The sequence below is a fragment of the Melospiza georgiana genome, chromosome Z (genome assembly GCF_028018845.1).
Source record: "Melospiza georgiana isolate bMelGeo1 chromosome Z, bMelGeo1.pri, whole genome shotgun sequence".
Taxonomy (NCBI): Eukaryota; Metazoa; Chordata; class Aves; order Passeriformes; family Passerellidae; genus Melospiza; species Melospiza georgiana.
The window spans coordinates 18894943-18914702 of NC_080465.1; the positions used below are offsets into that span (position 1 = coordinate 18894943).

At 44.3% G+C, this 19760-nt stretch overlaps 1 long non-coding RNA gene across 1 annotated transcript in view; it reads left to right on the plus strand.

Moving 5' to 3' along the window:
- The window catches only part of LOC131096287 (uncharacterized), a 35066-nt gene extending 15518 nt beyond the window's left edge, over nt 1-19548 (plus strand). Inside the window, exon 2 of the long non-coding RNA XR_009115972.1 lies at nt 19105-19548. This is a non-coding gene — a long non-coding RNA (uncharacterized LOC131096287). The remainder of the gene's footprint in view (nt 1-19104) is intronic.
- The last annotated feature ends 212 nt before the right edge of the window (nt 19549-19760 follow it).

The following is a 19760-nucleotide window of genomic DNA, read 5'->3' on the forward strand; positions in this document are numbered from 1 at the left end:
ACAATTGCATCCTTGTCACACATTTGTGAAAGAGAAAGGGGGAGATGAAGAAAGAAATTTCAATAGTCTCAGGGCTTTGCTTACGGCTGTGTTAATGCTGAATAGCACGCGGAGGTGGAAGGGATATCCTGAACAATGTCTGGTCTCCAGGCAGAATCCGTTTCCCATGACAGTGCCTTTCTGAAGCAGGAATGCCAGCATGAAGCAAAACTTGTTAAAGTAGTAAAGAAGAGATCTCTATTGTGTCCTGTGTGACAGAATAATCCTCCCTCAAGAGCAGACTGCTGTCTCTTTCCCTCCCATCTGTGAATTTTGGCTTCAATCAACTTCGTGATTTTTGCAAGGTATAAAATTAAAGTCCTACCCCTTAAAAGCAAACCAGCCAACCTTGCAGGATCTTCCCACAGACATGCCCACAACTGTGACTGTAGTTTTCCTGTACTGATTCTTAAAATGTCTGACTGCATTTACCTGAAATAAGGTTTCCTGTTAGGAGTTGCATTTGATAGGAAGAAACAAACATTTTCAATATCTCCATCCATTCCACTGGTTAAACATAATTTCCCTTTCTCAATGCTTTATTTGCAGGTTATCACTGTGTTTCTCAATTTTCTCCTTTAAATTTCTCCCAAATTTTCTCTTTAAAGCTTTCCTTTCTGAAGTACCTGTGAAAAACAGCAGACAGTTATTTAGACTTACCAAAGCTATCTTGCTCCTGTCTTTCCAGCTCCTTGTGCTTTGTGCTTGCCCCACATTTATGTTCTGTGTTTGTACCCTGGATAGTGTGTCTCATCTTACAGCTCAGCCTCTTAAGGGTTGTATTAATAATTAATCACAAATGTCATCAGTATTGTCAATATAGATATATACAGGAGTTGAATATACCAAATTAAAAGTGAAACAAGGCCTTAGTAGAGAAAGTGGGTTGTTCTTTCCCCCTGCTGTATTTCAAAAAGCTACTGATTGTCATGTCCTTTCCACTTATCTGTGATTCGGCCATCAAAGGAAAATAGGTTGGGTTTTGTGTTTGTTTTTTTTTTCAGTCTGGGAATGGAGAAAATCCTAGTAATGAGTCTGGTATTTGTATTAAACAGTCTTCAGTAGAACAGAGCATCTTTCCAGGTCCGTGACCACAAGGGAAATGATGCACATAGGGGATGCCCAGCTATTGGAATCCGTGCTCACAGCTCAACAGACTTCATAATGGATCCTGGAGACAGGGGTTTTTAATTTCATGGGCCCGAGGTGAGCACAAGCCCTGGACACCAACCATCAAAAAAATGAGTGTCAGTGACAGCCCTGGGACCTGGCTGTGCTGCTGTGCAGTCCCTGCGCAGGAACCACTGGGCAGGCGTGGGGCATGCTTCTGGTGTCCTCACACTCCTGTCTTGTGAGATGGTTAAGGGATCTGTAGCCTGGAATATTTGGAGGGAAATTAACATGTCAAACAAATGCCAGTGTTGGTGGGACCTTCACTTTGTTGGTAAGTGGTACCCAGATTTGGGTGTGGCACTTGAGGCTTAAGTGACTTGTTACAGCCTTTGCACACAAGCAAAACAATTCCTCCTAAATTTCAAAGTTACACATTTCCAAATATGATAACAGCTCTGCACTGTTTATTTAGGGATTTCCTACATTTTTGAAACAGAAGTCCGTCAGCAAGCACTCAGACTATGGATCTTAGTTCATCAGTAATTTAATTATGTAGCCTTAAGATTTGGACTGCCTCTTTTTGAGAGGTATGCTCTAGTTGAAGCAGGTGTGTTTGGTAATCCTGTACCACAGCTGAAACCAGTCCATTTAGCTCCACATAATGTGATACTCGAAACCAGCCCCCTCACTGCGCACAGGAGCACTATCATGCCAGACAAGCAGGGTCCACGCCGCTGCTGCTGGAGTTTCTAGATGCACACTTCAGACTGTAAAGGTATGCTTTGGTGGCTAACCAAATTATTTCTTGAATTTGATCCAAACTGACAAACGGTTTTAATAGAAAAGAGAGGAGTAAAAGTTCCTGAACGTGGAAACAACACATTTTGACATTTTCCAAAGAATTCCTTTGCTTTCTTGTTTCAAGAGAAGCTTTCAGTTTGAAACTGACCCTGAGCTGTTTTCTTTTTTTCTTTTTTTTCTTCTTTTTTTTAATTAGTGAAAAAACTCACAACCCTCTGAAAGGAAGAGGACGGTTTCCTTTTGGTCCAGGTGAAGTGAAATAAGTAGTCTGGCTCACTTGCTGCCCTGCACAGTCAGTAACTTGCCCTCCCTAGACATTTGCATGCTGAAAATCAGTGTTCACAGGAAGAAGAGAGTTCAGGAGAAGCAGGGTGAGATGGGTGCACCATTTCTCTGGTGGACCATTCTAAAAATTGTTCTCTAAATACTTTTTAATTGCCAGTTCCTTCAAGTGTGGAGGGATGCAGTTTCTGATCATAATCCCACCACCATTGTACTGCTGTAACAAGTGGGCTGCTCTGTCTGTAAAGAAGAGCCCACCCATGGCAATTTAGAGCTGCTCAGAGGGGAATACCCACTCCCATGGCTCGCCTGTGGGCTGAAGTGGTTTGAGTCCTTCTTATGCATTTCAGTGAGTCCCCACTCTCCAAAAATTGCTGACAGTAGTGCATCCTCCATGTGTGGGAAGTGTAGCACAACACAGTGTGTTTGCGTAGGTACCAGTCCACTTGTGCTTCCATCAGCTGTAAACTTCACCAGAAACAGCATCTTCTCCTACCTAGATCTTTGGCTACTTTACTTCAGAGCAATGCACCAAGAACAATGTCTGCTGGATCTGTGTCAGGAATAGTCAGAAAAAGAACTTTCCACAGAGTTATTTTTTTATCTGTTACTTGCTTTTTAATCCATGTGACAAGTAGATCACAGATATTCAAGGGATACTTATTAGGCACCTAAAATGAGATTAAGTGGACTGGCAAAGCCAATTGGCTGCTATAATTATCTTCCTCCTGCTTACATTGCACCTTTAGCTGAAATTTGGGCAGGACTGATGAGAAACCAGGATCACTCATGGGTGTAAGTTAGTATTAGTCATATTTCCCTGATTTCTGCGTGGCTGCCACAGATTTCAGATGGAAGCCAAGTGGAAAGGAGATTAAACTTAGTGTTGCTTCCTCCAGCCCAAGGTCTCTTGCACAGTCAAGATGTTTCAGCACTTTTGGGGAGGTCCATATGTCATTGGGGTTGTTGTAGGTGTTCATATGTGATCTCCTGGCCACCTTCACTGCACTGTCTGTGGTTCCTGCAGTTTCTTGTCAAAGGATGGGGAACCCATGCCCCTCTGAGGAGTATGCTGTGGGGGATAAGCTCAGAGAGCAGTTGCTTGGCCCAGTTTATGTGAGTAAAATGCCATGCCTTGTGATGGAAGAGATATAAAATAGAATCTTCTTAACAGAGTTAGTCCACTTTGACAATAATGTCAGGGGATGAGATGAAAAGTGTGGTACTGATACCTAGATATAGCTTACAGTTTCTTTAATGCTAAGACAGTTTTATTTGAAAGGAGATTGGGTTGCAGTGCATGGACACAGTCCCCATGCTGCTGTCCTAAGGGTGAACAGTAACGGGAGCTCTGTTTGAGAGGGGGGTCCTAAAATCAGTGGGCATATGGCACTTAGGAGAATGGCACAAGACTGGTGCCAAGCTCCACTTTGTTAGCCCTGGATTTAATAGATAGGCACAAGAGTCTTCAAAATTTGTCCAGAAAAATTTGTATTTGGAAACAGGGGCCTTGACTGGAAAAACTGAGATGTCTGACAGAGAGTATATCAGCAAGCAGAAGGGATGACTGCACATGCATGGGGGTGTGTGCATAAATTTTCCATTTACATAAGGATGGTTGGCAAAGGCTCTCTGGGCTCTAGAAGGAGAGAGGCCCAAAAGCTCAGATGACATTTGCTGGAGAGCAGAGAAAGGAGCTTGTGGGCAGGCCTCAAACACATGCAGTATATTTAGCTGGTCATCATAATTTCTGATGTGTTTTGGTTGTGAGGGGAGAAATCCTGCAGAGCGGAAGGCAGCTTGTGTTTGTGATACCAGACAAAAGTGAAAGACAGCTAATGTACTGTAGGTGGGTCATCACCTCTAAATATGCCGTGGGTGCAAACTCCCTAAATTTAAAAATCTGAAAAAGCGAAACCATCTGTTTGATACGCATTTTGCAGCAGCAAGGATTACTCTGTGTGTGTGTGCCACTGTGCCGGGAGAGCCGACAAAAAGAAACTGGCAGCAAATCTGCAGTGACCAGCCAGAGCAGCAGCCTGGGATAAGACAGCATCCAGCCTCAAGGACTCTGGGGAAACAGGTGAGGAGAGCTTGGAGTTATTACACTTCAGGAGAGCACTTGTTACTCATTGTGTCCTGTCTCTCTGTTGTCCACTTCCTTTGTCTCTTGTAGGACATGGCGCCGTAAAGACTTGAGTTTAATATCCCTGAGACTGAAGCCAACATAACATCAACAGTCCTAAAATTTTATTTTTGTCGGTGTTGTTGCAAGCAAGAGATGCCAGCTGCTGAGTGCTCCAGACTCCCTAGCAAGGCACTGGGCTAGGACAGACTCTGCTGCAAGAGAGCATGTTGTGAGCCTCCCTGGCAAGTTCTTCAGATGCCTGTTCTCCTCCAGTGTTGTATCACCTATGTCTGCTGCCCCCAGGAAACCACAAAATGATCCTCAAACTCCTTCCCTCCAGTTTCTGTCTCATGGGGCTGAGATTAGAACATGTTTCAACTTAACGTCCTGCAACTTTGCTGGCTTCTCTCCCAAGGAAAAGGTGTGGAACATTTAGAGAGGTCGAGGAAACATTCAGGCAGAGGGGGAGCAATCCATCCCTTTTTTGAGAGGGAAGTTCCTCTCAAAAATGGCAAATCCTTTGTTAAAAGGTGATAAACTTAAGGTGTGGGTTTTTTTGTTAAAACTAGTTGAGAAGTTTTGTGCAGAATTTGTTAAAAACCATTTACAGTTGTAAAACAAATGTTTAAAGACTAATTAAAATAAAAAAAGAGGTCTTCCAGTGAAGCTCAAACTCAGCCTTCCACACTCATGGAGAGCCATTCCCAGTGGACTGAGCTAGCTGCAACTAGGTACTGCCAGATGATACCCCAGTGGTGCTGTGCTCTGCAGTTTCACTGGGATGGCTCACACACAATTCTGCGTGGGGGGATCCTTGCCTGAGCTGTTCCTCCAGCTTGCTGGTGACTCACAGGCATGAAACACAAAATTGAGAAATATGCTGCCGGTGACAGCCCTCTTTATCTCCAGACCGTGTCTGTAAGGCTCCAGAGCCTACCTAGATTATCCCAGCCATGCCTGATCTCTCACTTGTCTGTTCACCTCCATCCTTCCAGAGGCGTACAGCAATGCCATCACTGGCTAAAGCCTTATCTTTTTCCCATCTGGGTTTCTCTTCCAGGAAAAAGGATTGTACCCAGTTCCTTCTTGCGGAGGCAAGGAAAGCCAGGCCCCTCTGCTAGTGTCTCTCACACCACTTAAGCCCAGGAGGAGGCCATCTCTGCTCTGAAGCAGCCTCTGGGCTCAAGGCCTTATTAAATAGTAGAGGAAGAGAAGCACACGCCGACCACAAGGTTTCATATTCAGCCAGTTAGCTTTGACAACAGCTTCTACCTGTGCTCTCTGCAGCAGAGAAAACCTGCCTAGGTTTCCTGATTTTCATTCCACATGCAGCCTGTAGTGCAGCATCCTGCTGCAAGCTCAGCGGATCATTTCCAAGTCAATGGAAACTTCCAGCTGAGCCGTGCTCGGCAACTTCACTGCTGCCTTTCCTGCTCTGCAGAAGCCCTTGTTTCTCTGTGCTCTTCATGCCTCTTCTCACCTGCACAGAACATGGAGAAATCACCAGCAGCTGAGATCTGAGACTGTTTTGGCTGCTGCATCATGGCTGTTCCTCCAAAGATCAGTGATGTGACAGGCTTTGCTATATAGAAATCAAACACCACTAGCATGCATAACAAAATTTTTTAACATTTTTAACATGAGACACCTGTGGTGAAAGGTTTAACTTTGCTTTCTGAGGCCTTTGTATCAGTCATCAGGAGGATGACAGGAAGGACAGCAAAGGAGGAGTGTGTGGCACTTCTCTTCTCTCTACCTACATCCCCACATCTCCCCAAGCCTCTTACAGGATCCTGTGCCACATATTGTTGTTGCTTGTAGGATGGAAAGATCAGCTTCAGAATTGCAGTTCCTTGAAGAATTGCAGAAGAGTTTACATCTGGTGGTCTTAAGCCCAACTACCTGATCAAAGCAGTGCTGACAAAAGCTAGGTCATGCTGCCCAGGCCTTACCCTGTCTGTCTGGGGAATCTCCAAGGACAGAGATCTCACCACCTCTCTGGTGCCTATCCCAGACCTGCACTACTCTCATAAAAAGAGAGTTTTTTTCCATATGTCCAACAAGAATTTTCTCTGTTGCAGCCAGTGCCTATGGTCTCTTGTCTTTTCCCCATGGACCTTAACAATAGTCCATGTCTCTCTCTCCCATGTAACCCTGTGGGACAGTGGACTGGGTGACAGCAGTACCCTCTTAACCTTCTCCTCTCCAGGCTGAACAAGCCCAGCACCCTTCTCTTCCATCATGGGTCACTCAAATGCAAAAAGGATTGCTTCTGACCACTTTCAACAAGAAAGTGAACCACCCTGAAGAAGCAGCCCAGACACCCAGCCAACATCCCACCATCAAGATCAATGGAAATGTGCTGCAGAGAAGTGGTAATCCCCTGAAAAAGCCCACTTAAACTCCCTGTAGATTTTTTTGGTCTCTTATTTCTGTCCTTCTCATACTCCTCTTTCTGGTGCTTAGCTCTGAAGAGACACACTGCTCTCTGTGTGAGCAGAACAGGCTGCATTACCATCCTAAGAACACTCTGTCTCCAGCAGATCCTCTCTCCAGTCTCCACTTGCGTGAGCTGTTGAGTGGTTAAGTGTGGATTCAAGCCTCCTTGTCATAGCTGGCTAGGCAGGCATTTCCCTGGCGACACCGGGTGCATCCTGCCGGAGAGGTGAAGGCTCTTGAGTTGGCTGGAGTGGGGGAGCATGCAGACCTCGGGGACTTCTGTTTCCCACTGTGCTTGACTACAAAATGTGCTGTGGCCCTAATCACACAGCTGTTGTCTGTAACACACTAGATAAAATGTAAGACACAGCCTTTCCTGAACCAGAGAAGGACTGATAAGACTGTTTATCTGCAGCTGCTTCTCCAGGATGAGCCATGAAGCATACCCTAGTTAGTGAATAGAAGGATTTAGCTGGTTTCAGTGCTTGGGAGTAACTAGTTTGTGCTGAAATCACTGGAAACTCTCACTGCCGCATGGATCAGGGCTCCAAAGGCCATGGTTCTTCACACTAAGGTACTATAACAAACTGTCCTGATGCATCCTAGCAGGCTAGACACCAGACTGCTAAAGACTGCATGCCAGGAAATTCCAGGTAGTTGCTGATACCAGTCTCATGTCCAAAAGCTGTCAGACAAATCAGTGGGAAAACCTGAGAAAGACATTTTCATGTAAAAATCTTGCCTCTCTCATAACTTTTTTATGCAGGCCACATTTTATGTTGCTTGATTGTCCAAGGAAGGAAAGGCACAGAGCATTCAGTGAGTAGATCTAATGTGAAAAATGGGATTTGGGGAGTGCCTGAATAAAATTGAATAGGGAGGCAGACATGCTCTGCAGCATGTTGTGGATGTCAGAGGCAGTTGCTGCAGGTTTCTTGCACATGCTGCAGAGAAGGTAATGCAGGACTACAATGCATTACAGAGGGACAAAGCTCTTTTGGCTTCTCTGTGTCCTAGGCTCCATCATCTTTTTTGTGGTTTTTTTTCATTTTGTAACTGCAGGAAAGAAACTTCCTTTGAGAAGGTCTTTTAAACTCAGAAACATGGATCTTTCTAAACTTTCCTGTTAAATATTTACTGTCCCAGACAGAAAATGCTTCATTCATCGTCTGAATGCCCCTACCTGGAAAAGAGTTACAGAGCCTCAGAGATCTTTCAGCAAACAAATTCCTTCTCATTACTGGCTCTGTGGGCATGACTGCTCTCGGAAAACTTGAAAGTCAAGCTGCTCTGGAGTGCTGCCCATACATGTTTACCTTGTACTCCAGCTTCCCTCTTCAGACTAAATCAGGTACTTTTTGTCTGGTTTGCCTAAACAAGTACAGCCGAGGAACAAATGCTGGAGCATTCCTCGGGGTTCAGCCAGGCTAGTTCTGGGTTTCTGACATTCATTTCTGTATGATTCCTATAAACTCCAGGTTAACCAGCAATACCTGCATACTCCTCAGCACCACACAGAGATATCAGAAATGCTTGTATATTTTTTATGTGCACTTGACCTTACTTGCTTACACCTTGCTTCAGGCTTGTTCTCTCACATGAAGTACAGCTGACATCTGCAAAAAACTACTTTTTAACCCAAGGTCAGACTGTGGGCTGCCCTGCCTAGGGAAGCAGGCATTTTAGATCTTGAACTTGAGCTGCCAGTCTCTGAGAGGCCATGGGGCTAAGCTGGAAGTTGCAAAGGTGACCATGAAGGGCAAGCCATTTCCACTGCAGCCTGGACTGCTCCTGTCAGAGCTTCACAGGAAGGAGCACAACCCCACAGTGTTCCACAGAAGTCTGGTCACCACCCCCCAGGCTGAAAGACACTGCATTCAGCAGGAATAAATAACTTTGTATTGTGTTGGGTGGAGGACATGACTGCAGTGTGATGAGAATATTTAAAATATTGCATGCACCTGAAATCAGTGCAATAGGCTAATACCACCCACACCACAACCAGTGAACCTGTGAGCAGTGACCATGCTGTGTTAACAGTTTCAGTGAAATTTCAAAAACTGAAATCCAACTGTTTCTCTCTCAGCAATTCAGTGTATTTCATTCCTCAGATATTAAGTTATACTGACATATTTCAGAGCATCACAGAGAGAGCCCGTGTATACTTCTGGAGTAGTCCTTGGGAAAGATCTGGCCTACAGATTTTGCAGCATTGCTCAACAGTTAACGTCTGCATCTTGTACCTATATTGGAAAGCAAATGGCAACACTGCAAGCAAATAGTCATTTGCCTAAGCCAGACAGGTTTCTGTGCAGCTGATCAGTACTCGGAGCCACAGCGTCATGACTTCCATGGTCAATGCCTATTGAAGAAATCCATGCAAGAGCATTTTGTCAGAAAAAGAAAATAAAGGATGGGGGTGGAGAGAGATGAAGCCAAACTAATAAAGGAGAGAATGGGACCTGCAACAGAGAAGTAGCATGCTTTATTTACACATTTGTTCAGTGCTGACGGGGAGGGGGGTGCTGCCAAAGTGCCAGGATGAAATCCTGCCTCCAAGTATCATTCTCTAACCTGTCCAGAGTCCAGACGTCCATCACTAGTGTCCACCACAAGGTGCTGGACTGCCCACACTCCTGCTGCTTAATGCCTTGCATGGCAAACAGCACCTGCTTCCCGTGTGGGCCCCTGCTGTTCCCTCTTTCACGTGAGAGAGGACATGAGCCATCATTGCAGGCACCAATTCTAGTCTGTATGAACACACCAGTGCATACAGCCATAGAAGCATTAGAGTATCTTCAGAAAAACCTTTGGTTCTCAGGGTGGCCACAATTCCTGTGTACACATCAGGGGTGAGAGCAGACATCATTTGTTGGCAGACTGAAGAGAGATCAGTGCAAGGCCACGGATATGGTGGGTAGGTCTGGTGCACCTGGTGGAGAGGAAGGATGGAAGGAATCAGGCTTTGTTGGCATGGAGAAGGGATGTCAAAGGGAAGCCTTAACTGCAGATGTCCAGTGACTTACAGACAGCTACCAACCTTCTCTCGGAAGTTCACAGGGATGTCTTGTTTTAAAAAGTCTTGTTTTCACCTTTGTCATAAAGGACAAAAGGGGACACACTGCAGCATAGGAAATTCTGTTTGCACATAAGGAGTGAAACAACAGTGGTGCAGCCCTGGGACAGGGCCAAAAGAGGTGGTGGGATGTCCACAGCTGGACATGTTCAAAATTTAGCTGGTCAAGGTGCTGACCAAGCTGACTTTGTTTTGAAGGCAGTTGAGCTTAGAAAGGGGAATGGGAATAAAGACCTTCAGATGTGCCTCCCCACCTGAATGTTTCCATGATCCTATGTGCACAGCCTGCAGCTCCCAGTCATGTGTTAATCATGCCTTAAAAAATAATTTCTGAGTAATCTTGAGGATTATTTACGTGACCCTGGGGCTCACTTATGTGAGTACCAAGTGCAGGACTGGCTCTTAATTGAAGAGCTAAATATACATCAGCAGCCCAACGGGATTACTGAGTCTGCAGCGGTGTCTGTCAAATTGGCATGTGGGCTTTCCATTCATTCCTTTCAGAAGTTGCTCTGATACAGCATTTTCTGCAACATATTGCATACCTACCTAGAAGAATTTTCCATGTGTTCCTGGTAGGAAGGAAGGTCAGGTCTACTTTCCATGTGTGTTTCAGGTTTGTTTCATGTCAGGTTAGAGAAGTGCTACAATCTGATTTTACATCATTGATTCAATGTTGATCTCTGTTATCAAAATGTTTGTATGCACAAATCCCTAGGTACATTTATTGGTGCTTAGTGATTTCTTGTGACTGGGTGTCCTCAGCACATCTGCAACCATCTTATCTGTCTCAGCTTTTACGGACCAGGAAAGCCACTTTAATTTTAAGCAAGCTAGTTTTCTCATTCTTATGCATTCACAGATTTTCCCTTACCCACTCTCACACAGGTGTTCACAGGCACGGAGAGCTCTATGCCCAAGAAATCTGTTCAGGATCACTGGGGATGGCACAGTGGATGAGGGACACCAGGTATGAAGTTTTTCATTAGATTCCTGGAGCCCCCTTTTGGAGGCACCTCTTGCTAAGTTGGTTTTTAAGCAGGTCTCGTGTACTCTCTAGGATGCAGGTGTTGCTACAGAGGGACAGTCTTGCCTCAGCACTCTGTTTTCTTTCATCATCATTTCTCCTGTGTTTTGGTCTCGTGAAGTATCAGAAAGAGACAGGACAGAAGTGTGTTCTGGGCCCTGGTTGCCACTCTCCTGTTGTGAGAGCTCTTGTGTGTAAGTCACCACCTCATCTCAGCAGAGGCCTCCTGGGCATGGCACAAGAAACTGCATTCAGTCAAAAGAAAGTCTCCATTTCAACTTTAGGCCAGCTAAAGAGTCCTGTGAAACACAATTAAAGGAACTCAGTAAAGTTCAGATTGGAAGCCGTCTTTGGAGGTCCCTGTTCTAACAATCTGCTCCAAGCATGGCTGGCCACAAAGCTAAATCAGGTTATCTCCAGTGATGGAGATCCCACCATCTCTCTGGATGATGCCCAAGAACTGGACGATGATGTGTGATGATTTCATCTCTGTTTTCTCAAAAACTCTCTTGGATTGAATCTAATTTGGGATGCTGCCTGATCAGAGCCATCAAGCCGTGGACGGCTCCACTGGCTTCCTGGACCACCCAGGCCCTGCCCAGCCCAAGTTCACAGCTGACATGCCTTGCTCTCCACCAGGACTGCAGCCCTTCTGTCCGGACTGAGGGCCTCATTCACTGCTGGGCTTCTCAGAGCCATGGGCAGGACACCTCCTTTGCTCAGGCTGTGCTCCAGGGGCTTCCTGGCACCCCATTTCTGCAGCCTGTTGAGGCCCCTCTGAAGGGCTGTGTTCCTCTCCCAGTGTGAAACAACCCCCAGTGCCCTCCATCCCCTCTTCCATGTTGCTCCTCAAGATGTTAAAAATATTGGCCTGGTATTAAACCCTGAGAACTTGTATATGTAGCTGTCTCCCAGCTACTCTTACTGATAGACCCCTGTCCTTTAACTGACAGCCCATCCAGCTTTTCACTCATTTTACAGTTCACCTATGAAATCCATAATTTCATCTGTTTAACTTCTAAAGTAGCGATCAAAAATTCCAAAAGAACTTTTGCTAGAAGATTTCCGTTCCTAAAACATCATCATGTGCAGACAGAAACTTTGTTTTTGACAGTTTGATCCTTTGGTGCAGGCCCAGCCTAGGGATCAGCACATTGGTTTTGTGTCCACCATCTGAACACCCTATTATTGTGATAAACTACACCCACTCATCATTTAATACTGGCACCAGCAAAAGGAGTTTTTCATATGTGAAAATTAACAGGGAAATCCATCTTTTGTAAACTCCTAGAGTTAGAAAGTTCATGTATTATTGATCAGACAATAAAATAGGTATCATGAAGAAAAGAGACTGACAGTGCCCTGTAAACACAGTTTTACTAATTAGGAAAAAAAGCAGCATTGATGCTTTTATTATCTTGGGACAAAAAGTGAGCTACTGGAAGGAGTTACAGGCAACAAAGGAACATGGCTTTATCTGCAGGTTGGGTGTGCTTTAATCTGACATCCTAACAATGCTGTATGGTGAGTAATACCTAGAGTATGTCTGCCAAAGCTCTAGTGCCAAAGCACAGAGTCTACCTGTCACTCAGAAAAGGCCCAAATGAATAGCAGGACGCTAATCCCTCGGGCACCACATCGCCTGTGCATCTGTTTGCTACAGCAGGGAGGAGGTGATGCTTCCTTTCAGATTACCACAGGTGTGGAGCTCCCACACACAGCGAAAAACGCACCACTGCTAAAGCTCTCTGGTATTGGAACATGCTTAAACTCCCAGAACACTTGCAATTCACTGTTTCAGAACTAAAACTTTTCTCAGGATGACCCCACACCTCCATGCATTTCGAAGTTTGCTTTGCTATGATGAATTATTACGTGAGAAGCTTAGACATTGTTTCTTTGCATGCTTCCCTAAAACCTCACCTGTTTTTGTAGAAAAAACCCCCCCACATTTTACTGACAAATCCTATGAATACTGTGAATAGCTCACATAGCTAGTGAACACTATTCTGAACTGATGTGAACCAATAAACCCCTTTTACAAACTGTATATATGAAAAATTTTACTTTTACTTTCCAGGAAATATATCTGGAATTGTTTTTACACCACAATAAAAGCTGAATAAAAGAGAAGACGATACCTCTGTATTTGGCCTTTTCTGTAAATCATTATTGTGTTCGTTCTGGTGCTTACTGAGCAGGAAGCAATACTTATCCTCTCAATCAGTATTTCAAAGGATCCTTTACAGAAGTTTCTGAAAACACCCATCATCACCTTCCCCCTGAAGGGGGTCGCTCAGCTAGGCTTTTTCTATCAGCTTCTCACTTCAATCACCTTTATTTCCTTAACTAGCTGTGAGCACTGTGTGATATCTGCCTGAATAGCTTCGAATCTCTGCTAGTAAATCTCTGCTGTGGGTTTCACCTATTTAAAAAAGACAAACACATGTAATTGTATCTAGAATTACTCCATTGCAAACTAAACAACAAAAACAAGAACTTTTCTTTGAGAACTTTCTTAGTTATGTCACCTTAGACACAGTATCCTACCAGTTTTGCAGCTGAGAAAGGAAGCAGATTTTTGTAAAAGTGTTCACAGGTTAATTACATTAAACAATTGGCTCAGTCACTGCATGGGTACAATAGATTTCAAACCCATTAGATAGCAAAAGGGAAGTTTTTTTCTACAATTGTTCTCAGAAGAGAAAAAAAAAAGTAATGTTAGTGCAGGATCAACTTTTGATTTCTGCTTCTTCCACTGCTTGGAATGGCAGGACCTGGATTTATTTTGCTCATTTACTTACTGGTTTGTGTAGGAGAGACGGAAAGAGGTGGCTTTCCAGAGTGTTCAGGCCCATATTTTAAACTGAGTCCTTTTTAGCTAGCAAATCAATCAAGTGTATATGCTATCACAGTGCAGAACATTTCGGTGAAAAGGATGAGGCAGGAACACTGCACCTTGGCTCACAATGAGCCTCCCTGACTTGCTTTCCTCCCTCCTCTCAGGAGTACATGAGGAGTACATGAGTACTCCTCTCAGGAGTAAAAATTTTGAATTCTGCTTTTGGGGTCACAGATTTGAGTTCTGCTGGTTCAGCTGCAATGAGGTGAGAGAGGTGCAAAGCTGAGGGTCATCAGCAGACACATCTTGAGTGGCATACCCCTACTAAACCAAAAGACCTCTCTGTTGAATACTTATTTAGTAGATCAGTGACAACAGGGTACAGAGGCTTTACTGATCAGAAGCCACCTTTGGAACTCCACCCTGAAACCAGAAGCATGCCATTTGCATGCGGAAAATACCCAGCTTAGCACGGAGCTGCCATATCCTGCCCCAGCTTCAGCTTTCGGGGCGATTTAAGGTGGAGCTCCTGTGGAGTGGCTGTGATGCTGCATCTCCCGGTGATAACTGCCCTGCTGATGAAAAGCAGCGTCTGCATGTAAAAGCTGTGGCGGCAGTCTGCTGGGCAGTAGGAAGAAAAAAAGAATCCCTGCTACTCAACGCTACTTAGCCCTTCAGGAATAAGAAACACAGCTCCTTTGCCTGGAGAGAGCCGCAGCTGCAAATGCAGCTCTCAGCTGCAAAGCAGAGAGGGTTTATCCCTGCCTTCCAGGAACGGACCAACATCCCGTGTATCACACCTGGGTTAAGCTTTTACTTTTTCTCCGTTCTGGCCCCCAAGCTCATCCCTGTGCCTGTGTTTGGCAACTGCAGCAGAGCTTGGCACTGCTGGCAGTACCTGGAGACAGCGCTGAGCCATGCAAAGGGAGAAGTGGGAGGGTAAACGGGGAGAAGCAGTGGCTGCTTCAGCAAGACTCCCTGCAAGCTCCCTCTAACAGGGACACCATTCTCCTGGCCAAGGAGGGATGTAGCGACTCGTTCAGTTATTGGCCTCGCAGATCTGCATCTGCACGTGGACTTTGATAACTTTTGGGGTTACATTAAATTTATCACATGCAACAGGCTTAATTGTTGCACTGGAAATATGTCTTCTGCTTATCTCTGGAAGCATGCCTCCTCCTCTCGCCCCACCCTCCCCTTAATTTTGAAGACCTAAGTTTCAAGTGCACATCTATTCGTACAGAAAAATAGCAGGACATGCCCTATCCTGTCCTGGACACTCTGAGCCAAAAAATTAGGGAGCTGCGCCCTTTCCCCCTCATTTAGATTCTTTTATGCGCACTTAAAATGTTCACATAAAGCTTTATCACGCCCAAAGATTTCCGAAGCAATGAGCAGTCACATTTACTATTAGAATTTTGAAGGACTGTAATTCCAGGGTAATTTTACCACTCCCTCTGACAGTCTTTTGTATTTCTGATACTATATGTGTCTCATAAACAAAACAGTCCAGAACATATCAATCACATTATCAGCACAGAGAGGATTACTTAGAAAGGCACTTAGAATTTGCTCTGCACTCCTGGCAAGTCCAACGTAGCAGGTAGCCAACCCATCTTTCTGTGTAACAGGATTAACACTGATGGAAAAAGTGTTAGTACCTTTCTGGTGTTCATATAAACCAATCCTCCCATAAAGCTAAAAATGCATAAAATAACAGATACCTTAGTCGGATATGTATTTAAAAAAACTCACAACATTACCTTAGAGTACCTAAACCCACCCATTCTTTATGTAAATTTCAAAATTCAAGCTGAAATGGTATTTTCCCTTGACCATCTTCAGGACAGTATGCTGGTCTGGTTTGTGAGCCCAGAAGTTTTACTATTCCATGGTTTTTTTCTGCCAGAGTAATGTTTTATTTCGGTGTATGGCAGACCATTACTTACAATGGCTTCAGAGCTTTGAGGCTGAGCACTTCTGGAAAGCCTGTTTGGGGTACATACACACTGAGGATCTCAAGCACCAGGGAATTCACTCCTTTCTCAGTTTTGTAACCACAATGCAAAACAGCCAGTTGGGCTTTAACTCCAGGAGGTAAAGAGTTGCAACCAAACACCTGGAATTTGGGTTTTGCCTGCCTAGTTATCTCCTCAGGCATGTAAATGTGAGCATTTTCACAACAATGAAATTAGGCTGAGATGCAAAAAGTCATAAAGACTGGTGTGATTGGTGTGATTATGGAATTATTAAAGTCGGGAGATAGGCATTACCTTCCTCTCTATATAAAGGCAAATTTTAATTCAAAACCCATGGGAAATATTTTCTTAGAACATGCCAATAATATTGCTAGACCAGAGACAGAGGCACATTCTTGGATTGAGAAGTTATCTTCAGGTCCTGAAGAGCCCACAAGGTCCATCTAATTATCATCAGGTTATTATCATAATACAAGTATGGCAAAAAGGCATGACAAAAGATATTTCTTCGCTGTGTAGCCAACATAATCTTCGGGAAAAATCCTTACAGATTTTTGATGTTGATCTGGAAAGTCCATCCAAACAGCAGTAAAGTTTTCCTTGATGCACAGAATCCAATATGCAAAAGTCAGAGCAAGAAGTACCAAAGGACAGTTCGTGATTTTGCAGCAAGAGATCAGGGTTGCAGGTCAGCCCCTTTCTGCTGGACACTTGTGAACCTTTTGCACTGGGTTATCATCAGTGCATTTCCACTCTCTCCCCAGTGGGATGTCTGCACCTCAGGAAGGACAGGGATGACCTTGATGGTTACACCTGGAGCCTGACTGCAGTCAGGATCACTTGAAAAGCATGCTTTCCCACATGTTCCCCTGCTGATGCTGGTGCACATCTCACGAGCTGAGTAACTCTCAGTGGGGCTTGATCCAATTAGGCATCCATAAACCAAGATGTGCTCCAGTGTTGTGGAAGCCAGCACATGCAGGGTGTGCTGCCATGAGCTCTGATGGATTTCTTGGGGTCTTATAGTGCTCTATACTTTTCTAAAAGCCATGGTTCCATGGACATAGGAATACATAAGGATTTCAGCTTTCAACTTGTGGTAGAGAAAACATGATATTTGAACCCAAAGATTTGGAGGAAAATGAATTTAAACTTCAGGTCCTGTCTTGAACACCTGGTGGCATTCCATGATAGAGTGATTCCATTGACTCTGTCAGTGGACAAGGGAAGGGCAATAGATAACATTTATCAGGACTTCTATAAAATCTTTGACATGGTTCTCCACAACATCTTTATCTTTAAATTGGAGAGAGATGGTTTTAATGGGTGGACTGCTAGACAGTTAAGAAAGTGGTTAGACCATCACATCCAGAGAACATTGGCCAAGACCTCAGAGTCCCAATGGAATTCAGGGTGACAGGCGGTGTCCTCAAGAGTCTGTATTGGGAAGTGTTATTTAATACCTTCATTAATGACACAGACAAAGGGGTCGAGTGCGCCCTCATCAAGTCTGCAGATGACACCAAGCTGTGTGGTGCAGCTGACATTCCTAAAGGACAGGATGCTGTCCAGAGGGATCTGCACAAGCTCAAGAAGGAGCCCACAGGAATCCCATCAGGATCAACAAGGCCAAGTTCACAGTGCTGCACCTGGGCCAGGACAACCCCCAGTATCAGGGGACAGGCTGGGCATGAGCAGATGGAGAGCAGCCCTGTGAGAAGGACTTGGGGGTGCTGGTGGGTGAGAGGCTGGACATGAGCCAGCCATGGGCACTCCCAGCCCAGAGAGCCAAACGTGTCCTGGGCTGCATCCAGAGCAGCGTGGGCAGCAGGGCAGGGAGGGGATTCTGCCCCTCTGCTCTGCTCTGCTCTGGGGAGAGCCCACCTGGAACCTGCATCCAGCTCTGGGCTCCCAGCACAGGGAGGACATGGAACTGCTGGAGTGGGTCCAGAGGAGGGACACCAAGATGATCAGCTGAAGCACCTCTCCTATGGGGAATGACTGAGAGAATAGAGTTTATTCAGTCTAGAAAAGAAAAGACTTTGCAGTGACCTCATTGCAGCCTTCCAGTACCTGAGGAGCCTATGTGAGAGCTGGAGAGGGACTTTTTACAAGGACATCTAGTGACAGGACAAGGGATAATGGCTTCAAACTGAGAGAGAGATTTAGATTAGTTTTTAGTGAGAAATCCTTTGCTCTGATGGTGGTGAGGCAACAGGTTACCCACAGAAGTTACGGGTGCCTCTTCCCTAGAAGTGTTCAAGACCAGGTTGCAAGAAGCTCTGAGCAACTTGGTTTAGTGGAAGGTGTTCTTGACCATGACAGGGGGATTAAAACTAGATGATCTTTAAAGTCCCTTCCAACCTAAACCATTCTATGATTCTGTGATTATTTATTAAAAATTCACTATTACAAGATAATACCTTGCCTTTCAATTTGCTACTGTTTCACAGAAGGAAATATGGGGCATAATGTCACAATCAGATATGGCTGTGCATGTATTACATTACAAAGGGAAGACACCCATCTAATTTAACTACAAGCAATTACATGTAAGTGCTCACTCTTCTGGGAAGCTGCATTTTTGTGGAGTTCACCCTAGATGCCTTTTCTTTATTTGTGAAGCCTGCTTATACAAGAATGAACTACCCCAAACACACAAACACAGCTTGACATGACCATCTTCAGGGCATCTAATGTATTCCTGGCATTCAGAGATATAAGGTGCTGCCAAAGAACAAGGAAGAAAAAGAATCAACTTGTTACAAATGTTCAGTAGATAAGGTCCTGGGATTTCAGCCATTCCTGAAAATCTATTTAGTGAGAATTGATGGGTGATCTCCTATTCTGACTACTCAAAAGCTTGAAAATAACCAAGTAAGTGATTTCCAAAAGGTTAAAATAAAGCTGCTCTTAAACTCTGCCTCCTTTGTGCAATCCTGAAAAAAACTTGGATGCAAGAAAAGATGCATCAATACTAAAGAACTCAGCAAGATCACTTCCAATCACCTTTGGGAAAATGCAAGCTTGCTTTGCAGTGTACAGAACTTAGTCAGATAGCAGCTTACAGGAGCACTTTCTGGTTTTAGAGTGATGAGTCAAATCTCTTTGTTATTTCTGTTAGAAAAGAAATTCTTTTCTGCATTAAAGAAAAAAAAATCTTATGGTAGATGGAGAGAAGCAAGGAATTTGATCCTTTTTGGGTTTATTTTTTATTTTACTCATGGTAAGAAGATCTTGCTTCTCAGAGACAGATGAATCTTCTGGAACCTTGTGTCTTCCATGCCAGATACCACTGCATAAACAGGCAACAGGTGAACTATTGTATATATAAAGATAAATGTATAAAGCTGCATATATATATTTTTTTTTTTTCAGGTGAACTGAAAGCTGTATAAGAAGGCAAGTCTCTCATCTGAACGCTGTTTTAACCTCCTCCAACAACCTGGCTGTCACAATGGAATGAAGCAAGAAAACCATCTTTCCTGCACATAAGTTGAAGAGGCACCTATGCTGGTGTAAAACCTGTGCCATAAACAAAATCCCTGACTCTGGTATAGCACCTGTTGTTTAAACAGAGGGCCGACTACACCACTGCTCCTGCTGCTCCTCACGCCAGCCGCCTCAAGCTGTATTTCTCTGAGGAAGACCGACTGAAAGCTGGGAGCAGACTCCAGTGTGTTCCTGTGCCTATTAAGAGTCAGTCAAATTTAATAAACCAATAAAACCAGTGGGAAACAGAAAAATGTAGGTGCAGTTGTTTGTTCCCCACAACCTTTCCTAAACAGGTCTAAAAATGTCTATAAGGCGAGCCCTGCCTCATCTTTCTGAAACCAGTCACTAAATGTGCTTGTTAAAAGTACTTGTGTTCTGTTCTGTAAATAAATGCCAGTTAGCAAATGCAAAAACATAGAGTGAAACAATGTACACATCAAACAATACAAAGTCTTTAAGAAATGTTTCTAAACACAGAGAGAATGGCAGTATGTCAGGCATATTGGACTTGCACAGAGGATTTCTAAAAAACAGTATTA